At 44.1% G+C, this 13,298-nt stretch overlaps 1 protein-coding gene across 2 annotated transcripts in view; it reads left to right on the forward strand.

The window, feature by feature from the left end:
• The first annotated feature begins 3,876 nt into the window (after window positions 1–3,876).
• Window positions 3,877–13,298, forward strand: part of TMLHE (trimethyllysine hydroxylase, epsilon) — a 37,783-nt gene continuing 28,361 nt past the window's right edge. For both annotated transcript variants that reach the window (XM_038748571.1, XM_038748572.1), the window contains exon 1: window positions 3,877–4,000. The gene's annotated coding sequence lies outside the window, so the exon portion shown is untranslated. The remainder of the gene's footprint in view (window positions 4,001–13,298) is intronic.

A 13,298-nucleotide genomic window follows, 5' to 3' on the forward strand; every position in this document is an offset into this window, starting at 1 on the left:
ATCAGGTTGTCCCACGTGGGGCTCACAGGCTTCATCCCCATTTTACAGATGAAGGAACAGAGGCCCAGAGAATAATAATAATGATGGCATTTGTTAATCACTTACTATGTGCCAAGCACTATTCTAAGCGCTGGGGGGGGGATACAAGGTGATCAGGTTGTCCCACGTGGGGCTCACAGGCTTCATCCCCATTTTACAGATGAAGGAACAGAGGCCCAGAGAATAATAATAATGAGGGCATTTGTTAAGCGCTTACTATGTGCCAAGCACTGTTCTAAGCGCTGGGGAGGGGATACAGGGTGATCAGGTTGTCCCATGTGGGGCTCACAGGCTTCATCCCCATTTTACAGATGAAGGAACAGAGGCCCAGAGAATAATAATAATAATGATGGCATTTGTTAAGCGCTTACTATGTGCCAAGCACTGTTCTAAGCGCTGGGGAGGGGATACAGGGTGATCAGGTTGTCCCATGTGGGGCTCACAGGCTTCATCCCCATTTTACAGATGAAGGAACAGAGGCCCAGAGAATAATAATAATAATGATGGCATTTGTTAATCAATCAATCAATCGTATTTATTGAGCGCTTGTCCCAGGTTGTCCCACGTGCGGCTCACAGACTTCATCCCCATTTTATAGGCGAGGGAACTGAGGCTCCGGGAATAATAATAATGATGGCATTTGTTAAGCGCTTACTATGTGCCAAGCACTGTTCTAAGCGCTGGGGGGGGGGGGATACAAGGTGATCAGGTTGTCCCACGTGGGGCTCACAGGCTTCATTCCCATTTTACAGATGAAGGAACAGAGGCCCAGAGAATAATAATAATAATGATGGCATTTGTTAAGTGCTTACTGTGTGCCAAGCACTGTTCTGAGCGCTGGGGGTGGGAATACAAGGTGATCAGGTTGTCCCACGTGGGGCTCACAGACTTCATCCCCATTTTATAGATGAGTGAACTGAGGCCCAGAGAATAATAATAACAATAATAATGATGGCATTTGTTAAGCGCTTACTAAATTCATTCACTCATTCATTCATTCAACCGTATTTATTGAGAGCTTACTGTGTGCAGAGCACTGTACTAGGCGTTTGGGAAGTACAAGTTGGCAACATATAGAGACGGTCCCTACCCAACAGCGGGCTCAGTTTAGAAAGGGGAGAGAGATGTGCCAAGCACTGTTCCAAGCGCTGGGAGGGTGGGGGTACAAGGTGATCAGGTTGTCCCACGTGGGGCTCACAGGCTTCATCCCCATTTTACAGACGAGGGAACTGAGGCCCAGAGAATAATAATAATAATAGCGGCATTTATTAAGCGCTTACTATGTACCAAGCGCTGGGGGGGTACAAGGTGATCAGGTTGTCCCACTTGGGGCTCACAGGCTTCATCCCCATTTTACAGATGAGGGAACTGAGGCCCAGAGAAGTGAAGTGACTTGCCCAAAGTCCCACAGCTGACAAGTGGCGGAGTCGGGATTTGAACCCAAGACCTCTGACTCCCAAGTCTGGGCTCTTGCCACTGAGTCACGCTGCTTCTCTGAGAAGCTGGAAGGGAGTGGGGGTGCCAAGGGGGGAGGAGGGGGGAGTGCTCAGGGGGCAGGAAGGAGGGAGGTGGAGAGGATGCCCAGGGTGGGGGGCAGGGAGCTTGGGGGGGGATGCCCGGGCCCAATCAATCAATCAATCAATCGTATTTATTAAGCGCTTACTGTGTGCAGAGCACTGTACTAAGCGCTTGGGAAGTACAAGTTGACAACATATAGAGACAGTCCCTACCCAACAGTGGGCTCACAGTCTAGAAAGGGGAGACGGAGAACAAAACCAAACATATTAACAAAATGAAATAAATAAAATAGATATGTACAAGTAAAATAAATAAATAAATAAATGGAGTAATAAATATGTACAAACGTACATACATATATACAGGTGCTGTGGGGAAGGGAAGGAGGTTTCATTCGTTTATTCATTCTATCATATTTATTGAGCGCTTACAGTGTGCAGAGCACTGTATTAAGCACTTGGGAAGTACAAGTTGGCAACATATAGAGACGGTCCCTACCCAACAATGGGCGCACAGTCTAGTAGAAGCAGCGTGGCTCAGCAGAAAGAGCCCGGGCTTGGGAGTCCGAGGTCATGGGTTCAAATCCCGGCTCTGCCAATTGTGAGCTGTGTGACTTTGGGCAAGTCACTTCACTTTTCTGGGCCTCAGTTCCCTCATCTGTAAAAGGGGGATTAAGACTGTGAGCCCCTCAGAGAACAACCTAATTACCTTTTATCCCCCCCAGGACTTTGAACAGTGCTTGGCACATAGTAAGCGCTTAACAAATGCCATCATTATTTTCTCCAAAGCAGCGTGGCCCAGTGGAAAGAGCACGGGCTTGGGAGTCAGAGGTGATGGGTTTAAATCCCAGCTCCGCCAATTGTCAGCTGTGTGACTTTGGGCAAGTCACTTCACTTCCCTGGGCCTCAGTTCCCTCATCTGTAAAATGGGGATTAAGACTGTGAGTCTACGAGGGACAAACTGATCACCTTATATCCTCCCCAGTGCTTAGAACAGTGCTTTGTACATAGTAAGAGCTTAACAAATGCCATCATTATTATTATTATTAGAAGGGAGGGAGGGTCCACAAAGGGGAGGCAGGGCAGCAGCATGCCGTAGAACAGTGCTTTGCACATAGTAAGCGCTTAATAAATGCCATTATAAATAAAAAAGAGCACAGGCTTGGGCCTCAGAGCACCTGGGTTCTCATCCTGACTCCGCCACGTGTCTGCTGGGTGACTTTGAGTCAGTCACTTCCCTTCTCTGGGCCTTAGTTCCCTCATCTGTAAAATGGGGATTGAGACTGGGAGCCCTACTTGGGACAACTTTATTACCTTGTAGATCTAGTCCAGCGCTTAGAACAGTGCTTGGTACATAGTAAGCACTTAACAAATATCATCATTATTAATATTAATTATTAAGGAGGTGGGGGGTGGGGGGGAATGCCCGGGGGGCGGGGAGAGGGGTGTCTAGGATGGGGGGGATGCTTGGGGTGCGGGGAGGGAGGTGGGGGTGGGGTGCCCAGGGGAGCAAAGAGAGGGGTGCCCCTTGGGGGTGGGGAGAAAGGGTATCCCCCACTGGGCGGGACTACCCCCAGTCTGGTGGTAACAGCCGGGGAAGAGCCAGGACAGAGGGAGACACAGGAGGAAGAAGAGGGCAGGACACAGGTGGAACGTGGCATGGATTTATTGGTCAAATCAATCAATCGGTCGTATTTATTGAGCACTTACTAGGCGCAGAGCACTGCCCTGAGCGCTTGGGAGAGTACAATACAATTGAGTTGGTAGATACATGCCCTGCCCACCTTACTACGATATTGGTTTAAGCACCTACTGAGAAGCAGCATGGCGTGGTGGAAATAGCCCGAGCTTAGGAGTCAGAGGTCGTGGGTTCTAATCCCGCCTCCGCCACCTGTCTGTTGGGTGACCTTGGGCAAGCCACTTAACTGCTCTGGGCCTCGCTGACCTCATCTGCAAAGTGGGGGTTACGACTGTGAGCCCCATGTGGGACAGCCTGATTACCTTGTATCTACCCTAGTGCTTGGCACATGGTAAGTGCTTAACAAATACCATCATCATCCATTACTATGTAAGTTCATTATGGTCAGGAGAACGTGTCTGCTAATTCTGTTGTACTGTACTCTCCCAAGCGCTAAATTCAGTGGTCCTCAGTAAGCGCTCAGTAAATACCACCAGCCGATTGATTATGTAGCCCACACTCTGCCTTGCACTGGGGTATAGGCACAATACCATAAGATTCGACATAATCTCTGGTCCATATGGGAGTCACAGACTAAGGGGGAGGAAGGACAGGTATTTTTATCTCCATTTTACAGACGACGAAGCTGAGGCCCAGAGAAACTAGGGTGACTTGCCCGGAGCCACGCCACAGAACTGGGATTAGAACCCGGATCCCCCGACTCCCTGTCCTGAGCCCTTTCCGCAGGAGGCTGCTTCTATGATAGGTAAGTCTGGTGGGGATGGGGAAAAAATCAATCAATCAATCAATCGTATTTATTGAGCGCTTACTATGTGCAGAGCACTGTACTAAGCGCTTGGGAAGTACAAATTGGCAACACATGGGATCTGTCATGTTCACAATGGCTCGAGTGACATCCCACCCTCCTCTCTGTGATGGCTTATTGGAAGCAGTTTGCAGTCCTTCCTATTCTACGAAAGAAAACTTCAGACCGGCGTTTGTATTTGGGGGCGTAGCTCAGGACCGTCTGATCCAGTTTTTCCAACCGAGAGTAAGAAAACGCTGTGGATCGGGGTTTGAATTGAATCCAGAATGTATGGCGTTTCTTCCCAGAGCGGCTTATTATTAGTAATAATAATAGCATTTGTTAAGCGCTTACTATGTGCAAAGCACTGTTCTAAGCGCTGTGGGAATACAGAGTGATCAGGTTGTCCCACATGGGGCTCACAGTCTTAATCCCCACTTCACAGATGAGGGAACTGAGGCTCAGAGAAGTTAAGTGACTTGCCCAGAGTCACACAGCTGACAAGTGGCGGAGCCGGGATTAGAACCCATGACCTCTGACTCCCAAACCCGGGCTCCTTCCACTGAGCCATGCTGCTTCTCTGCTGCTCATTGTCTTCGCTGGCATTTGCTTTCAGTTGATCTGGAGTCGAAGATAGCTGTCTATGTGTTGGAGGGGATTGGGAAAAGGGTAAAATGTTAGCCGTGGCCCTTGAACCCATCTCCTTGGGGTGCTGGAATAAGGAGTGTTCAGCTCCACGTTGGGGTGGAATCCAGCCGTCTACACGGCTTGGCCACAGTGCTGATGGCAGGTCATTTGAATGTGAAGCAGGAGGACGAAGAAAACTTCCTGCAGTCAGTTATCCTCTGAACAAGAGGTCTCCTCCTCTAGAAAGTGGAGCAATGCTGTCTTAATTTCTGTCTCATTCAAAATTGAATGTCATCATTTAAATATTTGGGGGGAGTTTGTTGGGGTTTTTTTATTATTGTTGGGGAGGTGGGGGTACCTCCTCAGAAAAGGTTTTAGGGGACTAGCCTGAATTTTACCAGCCCGTTTTGCATTGGCATGAACACAGAGAATGTTTATTTGGGAAAAAAAAGCAAAAAACCCTAGCTCTTACTGAGTATTTACTTGCATTATTTACTTGCATCATCAATCGTATTTATTGAGCGCTTACTATGTGAAGAACTGAGTATTTACTTGCAGTATTTACTTGCATCATCAATCGTATTTATTGAGCGCTTACTATGTGCAGAACACTGTACTAAGTGCTTGGGAAGTACAAATTGGCAACACATAGAGACAGTCCCTACCCAACAGTGGGCTCACAGTCTAAAAGGGGGAGACAGAGAACAAAACCAAACATACCAACAAAATAAAATAAACAGGATAGATATGTACAAGTAAAATAAATAAATAAATAAATAGAGTAATAAATATGTACAACCATAAATAAATATGTACAACCATAATAAATATGTACACAGAGATTATATTCTGTAAAGTAGTAGTAGCATTTATCAATATCCACTTGGTACGGTGCACTGCAGCGTGGCATAGTGGATAGAGCACGGGCCTGGGAATCAGAAGGTCATGAGTTCTAATTCCAGCTCCGCCACTTGTCAGCTGTGTGACCTTGGGCAAGTCACTTCACTTCTCTGAGCCTCAGTTCCCTCATCTGTAAAGTGGGGATTGAGACTATGAGCCCCATGTGGGACAGGAACTGTGTCCAACCCAATTTGCTTGTATCCACCCCAGCGCTCCGTACTGTGCCTGGCACATAGCGCTAAACAAATACCACAATTATTATTATTATCATCATTATTATTATTACTCTCTAACAAGGAAGGTCATGAAACTTGTAGATAGCTTCCAATGGGGAAATGAATTTATGTTGATTTGCAGTTCTGCACTCTGCCTATAGATCCTAGTGGTAAAATCAGCTGCCCAAGAGAGAAAAGTGTATATCTTAGATACATTTTTACGTTTACCTTGAGCCAGTTAAAATCATTTTGTAGGCCAGTAACATGTTTCCCAACTCTTGTTAGATTGTACTCTCCCAAGCGCTTAGTACAATGCTCTGCACATAGTAAGCACTCAATAAATACAATTGATGGATGGATCATTTCTCTCCTAAAGCAAACACTTTTGGGAAATATCCTATTGAAAATTTTTGTAAAAGTTCTTCCACTTGTTAAAACAGACCCGGTGATCAGGCTGATTTCTTGAGATATCCTGGATTCTCTCCTGGATTCTTTCTGGCCATTTGATTTCCCCTCCAGGAGGCACAGGTTTTATGATGCTTAGTACAGTGCTCTGCACACAGTAAGCACTCAATAAATACGATTGAATGAATGAATGAAGAGCCATGCCTTCCCTCATGAGAGAACTAACAGCTTAAAAACTGAATATCGGCCCTCTGGTTAGGAGCCGAAAAGTAGCCTGTGGAAAAATGAGAATTTTTCATTAAAAAAATGGAAAGTTTGACCATTACTGGTTTAAATTTATTTCAAACCTCTGTGTGCTCATTGCTATAAAGCTGGGAAATGAGCGAAAGGCCAGGAAAAAATCTGTGGGCTGATGATAAATCTGTGACCTAACTGGCGATAGATGTTGGTTTCCCTGTTCCATGAGTATTCAACTCACATTTCCATTGTGGCAGTTGAATGAGTCACTTTGATTCCCTAGCGAAACAGCAAAATAGTTTGGTTGCTAAGAACTTCAGATGAGCAGGAGGGCTTCACAGGCATTAAGTCCTTACATTTTGAGTGTCGTCAAGGACAAGTTGCTCCTCTTTATTCCTTTACTTTCTGGTGTCCGAATATTGTGATATCCAGTTTTTATCAAAGGGTTACCTCCCTGAGGAAGGTGAAGGGGCAAGGCAAAATAACGCCACCCCATCTTTATTCAGAACTCTCTGGATTTTTTTAGAACCCTCTAGAAAGAAGCTTTTCCAATTAAGACCAGGTTAAGTTTTAAAAATACCTGCTTCCTCTTTTTTTATAGTAGGTTTGCTCCTAGCGCTTAGAATAGTGCTTGGCACATAGTAAGCACTTTATAAATGCCATCATTATTATTATTATTTCATCTGTTTTGTGCACCCTGAGTCAGAATTCCTAGAGACTATATTTGTTGAAACTCTGGACTGCAGCTTCTCATCAAGTGCGGGAAAATTCTGGGAACTTTCTTATCTGTACTGAATTATAATAGCAGATACCGCAATTGTTAATATTAAGTGCTTACTTTGTGCCAGACACTGTACTAAGTGCTGGGATGGACACAAGCAAATTGGGCAGGGTCCCTGTCCCACATGCAGCTCACAGTCTTAATCCCCATTTTACAGATGAGGGAACTGAGGCATGGAGAAATGAAATGACTTGCTCAATGTCACACAGCAGACAAGTGGCGGTCTGGGCTCTATCAATCAATCGTATTTATTGAGCGCTTACTGTGTGCAGAGCACTGTACTAAGCACTTGGGAAGTACAAGTTGGAAACATATATAGACAGTCCCTACCCAGCAGTGGGCTCACAGTCTAAAGGTGGGAGACAGAGAACAAAACCAAACATACTAACAAAATAAAATAAATAGAATAGATAGGTACAAGTAAAATAAATAAATAAATAGATTAATAAATATGTACATACATATATACAGGTGCTGTGGGGAAGGGAAGGAGGTAAGATGGGGGGGATGGAGAGGGGGATCCCCTAGGCCACACTGCTTCTCTATCTTAATAGAATTCTCTATCTTTATAGATCTCTTGAGGGGGACAAAACAGGTTTGAAGAGTCTAGACAGTCTGTTTTCTCTAAAAGATGTTCTTACTGAGAGTCCCAGAGTATTGTGTGACAGAACTAGACATGAGTCTCTTTTTGCCTTTATGTTTTGGAAACAGAGCGATGGTTGAGAGAGGCTTGCTCCTATTTTGGTAATAGTGGAACGCTCCTTCCCCACTTGTAGAAGCAGTTGAGATGGACAGTAGACTGTCAGCTCCTTCTGGGTTAGGGAACTTGTTGAGCAACTCTGTCTCCCTCTCCCAAGCGCTTAGTACAGTGCTCGGCACACAGTAAGCGCTCAGTAAATACTATTGATTGATTTTCTCCAGTTGCCCAATTTGTCCCCTTTCTGGCTTCCTAACAATAATAATAATAATAATAATAATGGCATTTATTAAACACTTACTATGTGCAAAGCACTGTTCTAAGCCCTGGGGAGGTTACAAGGTGATCAGGTGGTGCCACGGGGGGCTCACAGTCTTAATCCCCATTTTACAGATGAGGTAACTGAGGCAAAGAGAAGTTAAGTGACTTGCCCAAATCACACAGCTGACAAGTGGCAGAGTCGGGATTTGAACCCATGACTTCTGACTCCAAAGCCCGGGCTCTTTCCACTGAACCACGCTGCTTCCCTAGTTGGGAAGGCAGTGTGGGCTTGTGAATGCTGCACCTCTGCCCCCTTTTGAACATTCCCCTTGAAACGGCCAGGCATTAAATGTGGGTGTTGAGGTGATTTGAGTGCCCCTCGAAGCCTTTGTGTGATGTTTTGCAAAGATTATCTTAGAACCTCAGGCCTTTGGCAGTGAGGTTGTAGTGTTTCTACTTCATTTTTTTCCCACTGAAATCCTGCATTGATATAGCATGGGTCTCAAGAAATACAAAGATTGCCATTTTTATGGGAACATTCTAGCCCACATTTGGCAAATTTAGGCTGACAATCACTACAGATGCCTATTGTGTTCATGGATAAAGGACTTTGATATTAATATTCTCTTGGAATTCATAGTTTTTTTACATTTAATATATCAAAGCATGTGATCACATTTTCCATTTCAATAACCTTTATAAAATTTTAAAAGCATTGGATAGTTGAAAAATACTGGTTATTGGTAGAAGATTGGGATGCACTATGTCCTAGTAGAATATAATAATAATAATAGTAATATTTGTTAAGCACTTATGTGCCGAGCACCGTATTAAGCGCCAGAGTAAATAGAAGATGAACAGATCAGGTACGGTTCCTGTCTCACATGAGGCTTGTAGTCTAAGAATGAACAAGGAACTGGGTGTCAGGAGACCTAGGTTCTAATTCTGACTCCATCCTTTGTCTCCTGTGTGACCTTGAGCAAGTCACTTAACTTCTGGGCCCCAGTTTCCTCATACATAAAATGACGGTAAAATCTCCATTAAATAAAATATCTCTTAGACTGTGAGCTCCATGTGGGGCAGGGACTGCCTCTGAAATTATTATCTTTACCCCAGTGCTTAGGAAATATCATTATTTTGCTCCTGGACATTAGAAGTGATGAAAGGAATGAAATTAAGTCAAGAATTGGCAAAAGTTGATATATTTACTATGGTTTGAAGGTTCTGACTACGAATCAGTCTTCTTTGGAGAATAACCACCAAATTATGGTTATTCAGTATATCAGACACTGAATATATAATTGCCAATAAGTCATTAAGATCAAAAAGAACCTCTGTGATGTAACCAATAAGTCCTGGGCCGGTGCTACATTGGAAGAGATAATTTTTGATTCTTCTCTCCCAAATAGTAGAAGTACATTTTTTTTTTTAATGATTACACAACCAGCTGTGGGAACTAGTTTTTCCTGTTGGCATGAATGTGCCCCAAGGATCAAAATGGGGAATCCGATTCTATTTAAGTAGTTTAATAACTGAGTGGACACCGTATATGTGGAAAACACCTAGAAAGGAGAATTACAGAAGGAATAAGGGTCGTGACATTTTTTCGTAAGGAAATGTAGTGATTGCATCCTCTCCAAAGGAATCGAATGGAAAACATTCGGCAAGCCAACTGAAAAATAGGGGTCATAGGACCAGGTCGACATTAGGTTTTTGGAGACTTTCTGATGGGCCAGCCAAAAAAAATTGAAAACCGTCATCTTCTAGTGTTTTCTTTATTAGCTACTCCGTGATCTCAACCCAGCGCTTCCGATGAGTTACGGTTGACGGAGGAGGTGGGAGTTGAAGGGAGTTTGTTTAGCTGAGATCGGTTCTGGAAAACTCCCAGGGGCAGTAAAGACGTAATGAAAAGGATAAGATCTCTCCATAAAAATAATCTATTTTCCTGTGAGAATTGTCTATTGTAGTTCTTGTCTCTTTTATAGCTGGCATTGGAACCCCGCTTCTGTGCACTCTAGACCTCTTAAACATGCTGATTCATTGTATTATTAGTTGCGTTTTGAGCATCCCTACTACTCCAGTGTCGGAGAATTATTCACGCGGCTCGTGATTGGATGTCTACTACTTTTTTGTTATAATGGTGGTTTTATGGGCTGATGCCACCTTCCAGTAAAATGTCGGTTTGTCTTAAGTGCTGTCTTCCTATAATGGTTACATCACAGAGGTTCTTTTTGATCTTAATGACTTATTGGCAATTATATATTCAGTGTCTGATATCCTGAATTAATCTCCGGTATACCCAGTAGAAGGTGGATGTGTGTGTGTAATCTCTGTGTGAAGGAATGAGCTTTGTACAGTGCTGTGAACACAGTAAGTATTCAGTAAATACTACTGATTTATGGATCGAATAAAGATCTGCTGGGAGAATCATATTTTCCCCCAAACAAACAAACCTAGAGCCAATTTGCAAAGTCTTTCTCTGACCCAGTGAATCTTTGTCCTGGACAAAAGTTCTCCATGACAGAGCAGTTGTCCCTCAAATTTTCTGAGGAAAAGGCTGCTCATTAAATGAATCAATCAATGGCGTTCCATTCATTTCATTCATTCAGTCATATTTATTGGTTTTTATGAGAAGCAGCGTGGCTCAGTGGAAAGACAATGGGCTTTGGAGTCAGAGGTCATGGGTTCAAATCAATCAATCAATCAATCGTATTTATTGAGCACTTACTGTGTGCAGAGCACTGTACTAAGCGCTTGGGAAGTACAAGTTGGCAACATATAGAGACAGTCCCTACCCAACAGTGGGCTCACAGTCTAAAAGGGGGAGACAGAGAACAAAACCAAACATACTAATAAAATAAATACAAGTAAAATAAATAAATAAATAGAGTAATAAATATGTACAAACATATATACATATATACAGGTGCTGTGGGGAAGGGAAGGAGGTAAGATGAGGGGGATGGAGCGGGGGACGAGGGGGAGAGGAAGGAAGGGGCTCAGTCTGGGAAGGCCTCCTGGAGGAGGCCTGGCTCCTGGCTCCGCCAACTGTCAGCTGTGTGACTTTGGGCAAGTCACTTCACTTCTCTGTGCCTCAGTTACCTCATCTGTAAAAATGGGGATTAAGACTGTGAGCCCCACGTGGGACAACCTGATCACCTAATAACCTCCCCAGTACTTAGAACAGTGTTTTGCGCATAGTAAGTGCTTAATAAATGCCATTATTATTATTATTATTATTGAGCACTTACAATGTGCAGAGCACTGTACTTAGCACATGGTTAAGCAAAATGCAACAATAAACATATTCCCTGCCACCAACAAGCTTACAGTCTAGGGGGAAGGGAGACAGACACCTTACTACTTGCAGAACACCGATATCACTAGGTCAGTTTTGAGATTTTTTTTTTCACATTTCAAAGTCATTTCTGAATGTGCTTTGATAAACCAACGGGAAAAGATCTCAAGAAACAGCAGAAAATGAAAGGGGAGTTTGAAGGTGGCATTTAGGAGTAGTGTGGGAAGCGGCATAGGTGGACGGAAAAGGAATGTTGCAGCTGGATCAACAGAGCCGGTTTAGAGGAAAAAGGACGGTCAGTCGGGTCGGTAGAGCCAGGAGTTCCCCCACTCCCAGCCCCAGGAATGTCAGGGCTTGGAATGTTGCTGTTCTTGCTCTCCCCACTCAAAATGACCATTTTCTTTCAGTGTTGGCAGCTCCAGTTCATCTTGCTGCTCTCTGATTGCCCCCTTGTTTTGGTTTGGTTTGGTTTTTATGGTATTTGTTAAGTGCCTGCTATGTGTCAAACACTGTTCTAAGCGCTGGGGGAGGTGCAGGTCAGTTGGGTTGGACACAGTTCCTATCCCACATGAAGTTCACAGTCTAAATAGGAGGGAGCACTTAATGTGTGCAGAGCACTATGCTAAGCACTTGGGAGAATGCAATATAACAGTTAGTCAATTCTAACCAATCCTTAATTTCCAAGCGCTCAGTACAGTGCTGTGCACACAGTAAGCACTCAATAAATATGACTGAATGAATGAATGAGTTCCTGAGGGGAATAACAACAACTGTAGTATTTAGTTATGTGCTTACTATGTGCCAGGCACAGTACGAAGCGCTGGGGTGGATACAAGCAAACCAATTTGGACACAGTACCTTTCCCAGATCGGGCTCACAGTCTTAATCCCCATTTTACAGATGAGGTAACCGAGGCACAGAGAAGTCAAATGACTTGCCTAAAATCGCACAGCAAACACTTGGCAGAGCTGGGTTTAGAACCCAGGGCTTCTGATTTCCAAGCCCGTACACTTTCCAGTAGGCCACCCTGCTCCTTGTTCATTCATGCATTCATTCAATCGTACTTACTGAGCACTTACTGTGTGCAGAGCACTGTACTAAGCGCTTGTTCTGTTAATAGCGTCCTTCTGAGGGCTATAGTGCTCACCCAACATGGGTACAGAGCTAGAAAACGTACTTTACACACCAAAATAGAGGGAAGTTGGAAGATACTATCCCATAGCAACATTGCCAGTTATCATTATCAGTGCCCATTGAATACAATGGCCTTTTTTTTAATGGTATTTGTTAAGCACTTACTATGTGCCAGGCTATGTAGTAAGCACTGGCATAGATACAAACTAATCAGGTTGTTCACCTGGGGCTCACAGTCCCCATTTTACAAATGAGGGAACTGAGGCACCGAGAATTGAAGTGACTTGCCCAAGGTCACACAGCAGACAATAATATAATAATGATGGCATTTGTTAAGCTGTTACTATGTGCAAATCACTGTTCTAAGTGCTGGGGAGGATACAAGGTGATCAAGTTGTCCCACGTTAAGGCTCACAGTCTTAATCCCCATTTTACAGATGAGATAACTGAGGCAAAGAGAAGTTAAGTAACTTGCCCAAAGTCACACAGCTGACAATTGGCAGAGCCAGGATTTGAACCCATGACCTCTGACTCCCAAGCCCATGCTCTTTCCACTGAGCCATGCTGCGTGGCTGAGCTGAGTTTAGAACCCAGGTCCTTCTAACTCCATGCTCTACTCCCTAGGCAACACTGCTCCAGTACAGCACTCTGCATACAGTAAGTGCTCAGTAAATGTGATTGAATGAATGAATGCTCCAATTTTA

Source organism: Tachyglossus aculeatus, chromosome 6 (genome assembly GCF_015852505.1).
Source record: "Tachyglossus aculeatus isolate mTacAcu1 chromosome 6, mTacAcu1.pri, whole genome shotgun sequence".
Classification (NCBI taxonomy): domain Eukaryota; kingdom Metazoa; phylum Chordata; class Mammalia; order Monotremata; family Tachyglossidae; genus Tachyglossus; species Tachyglossus aculeatus.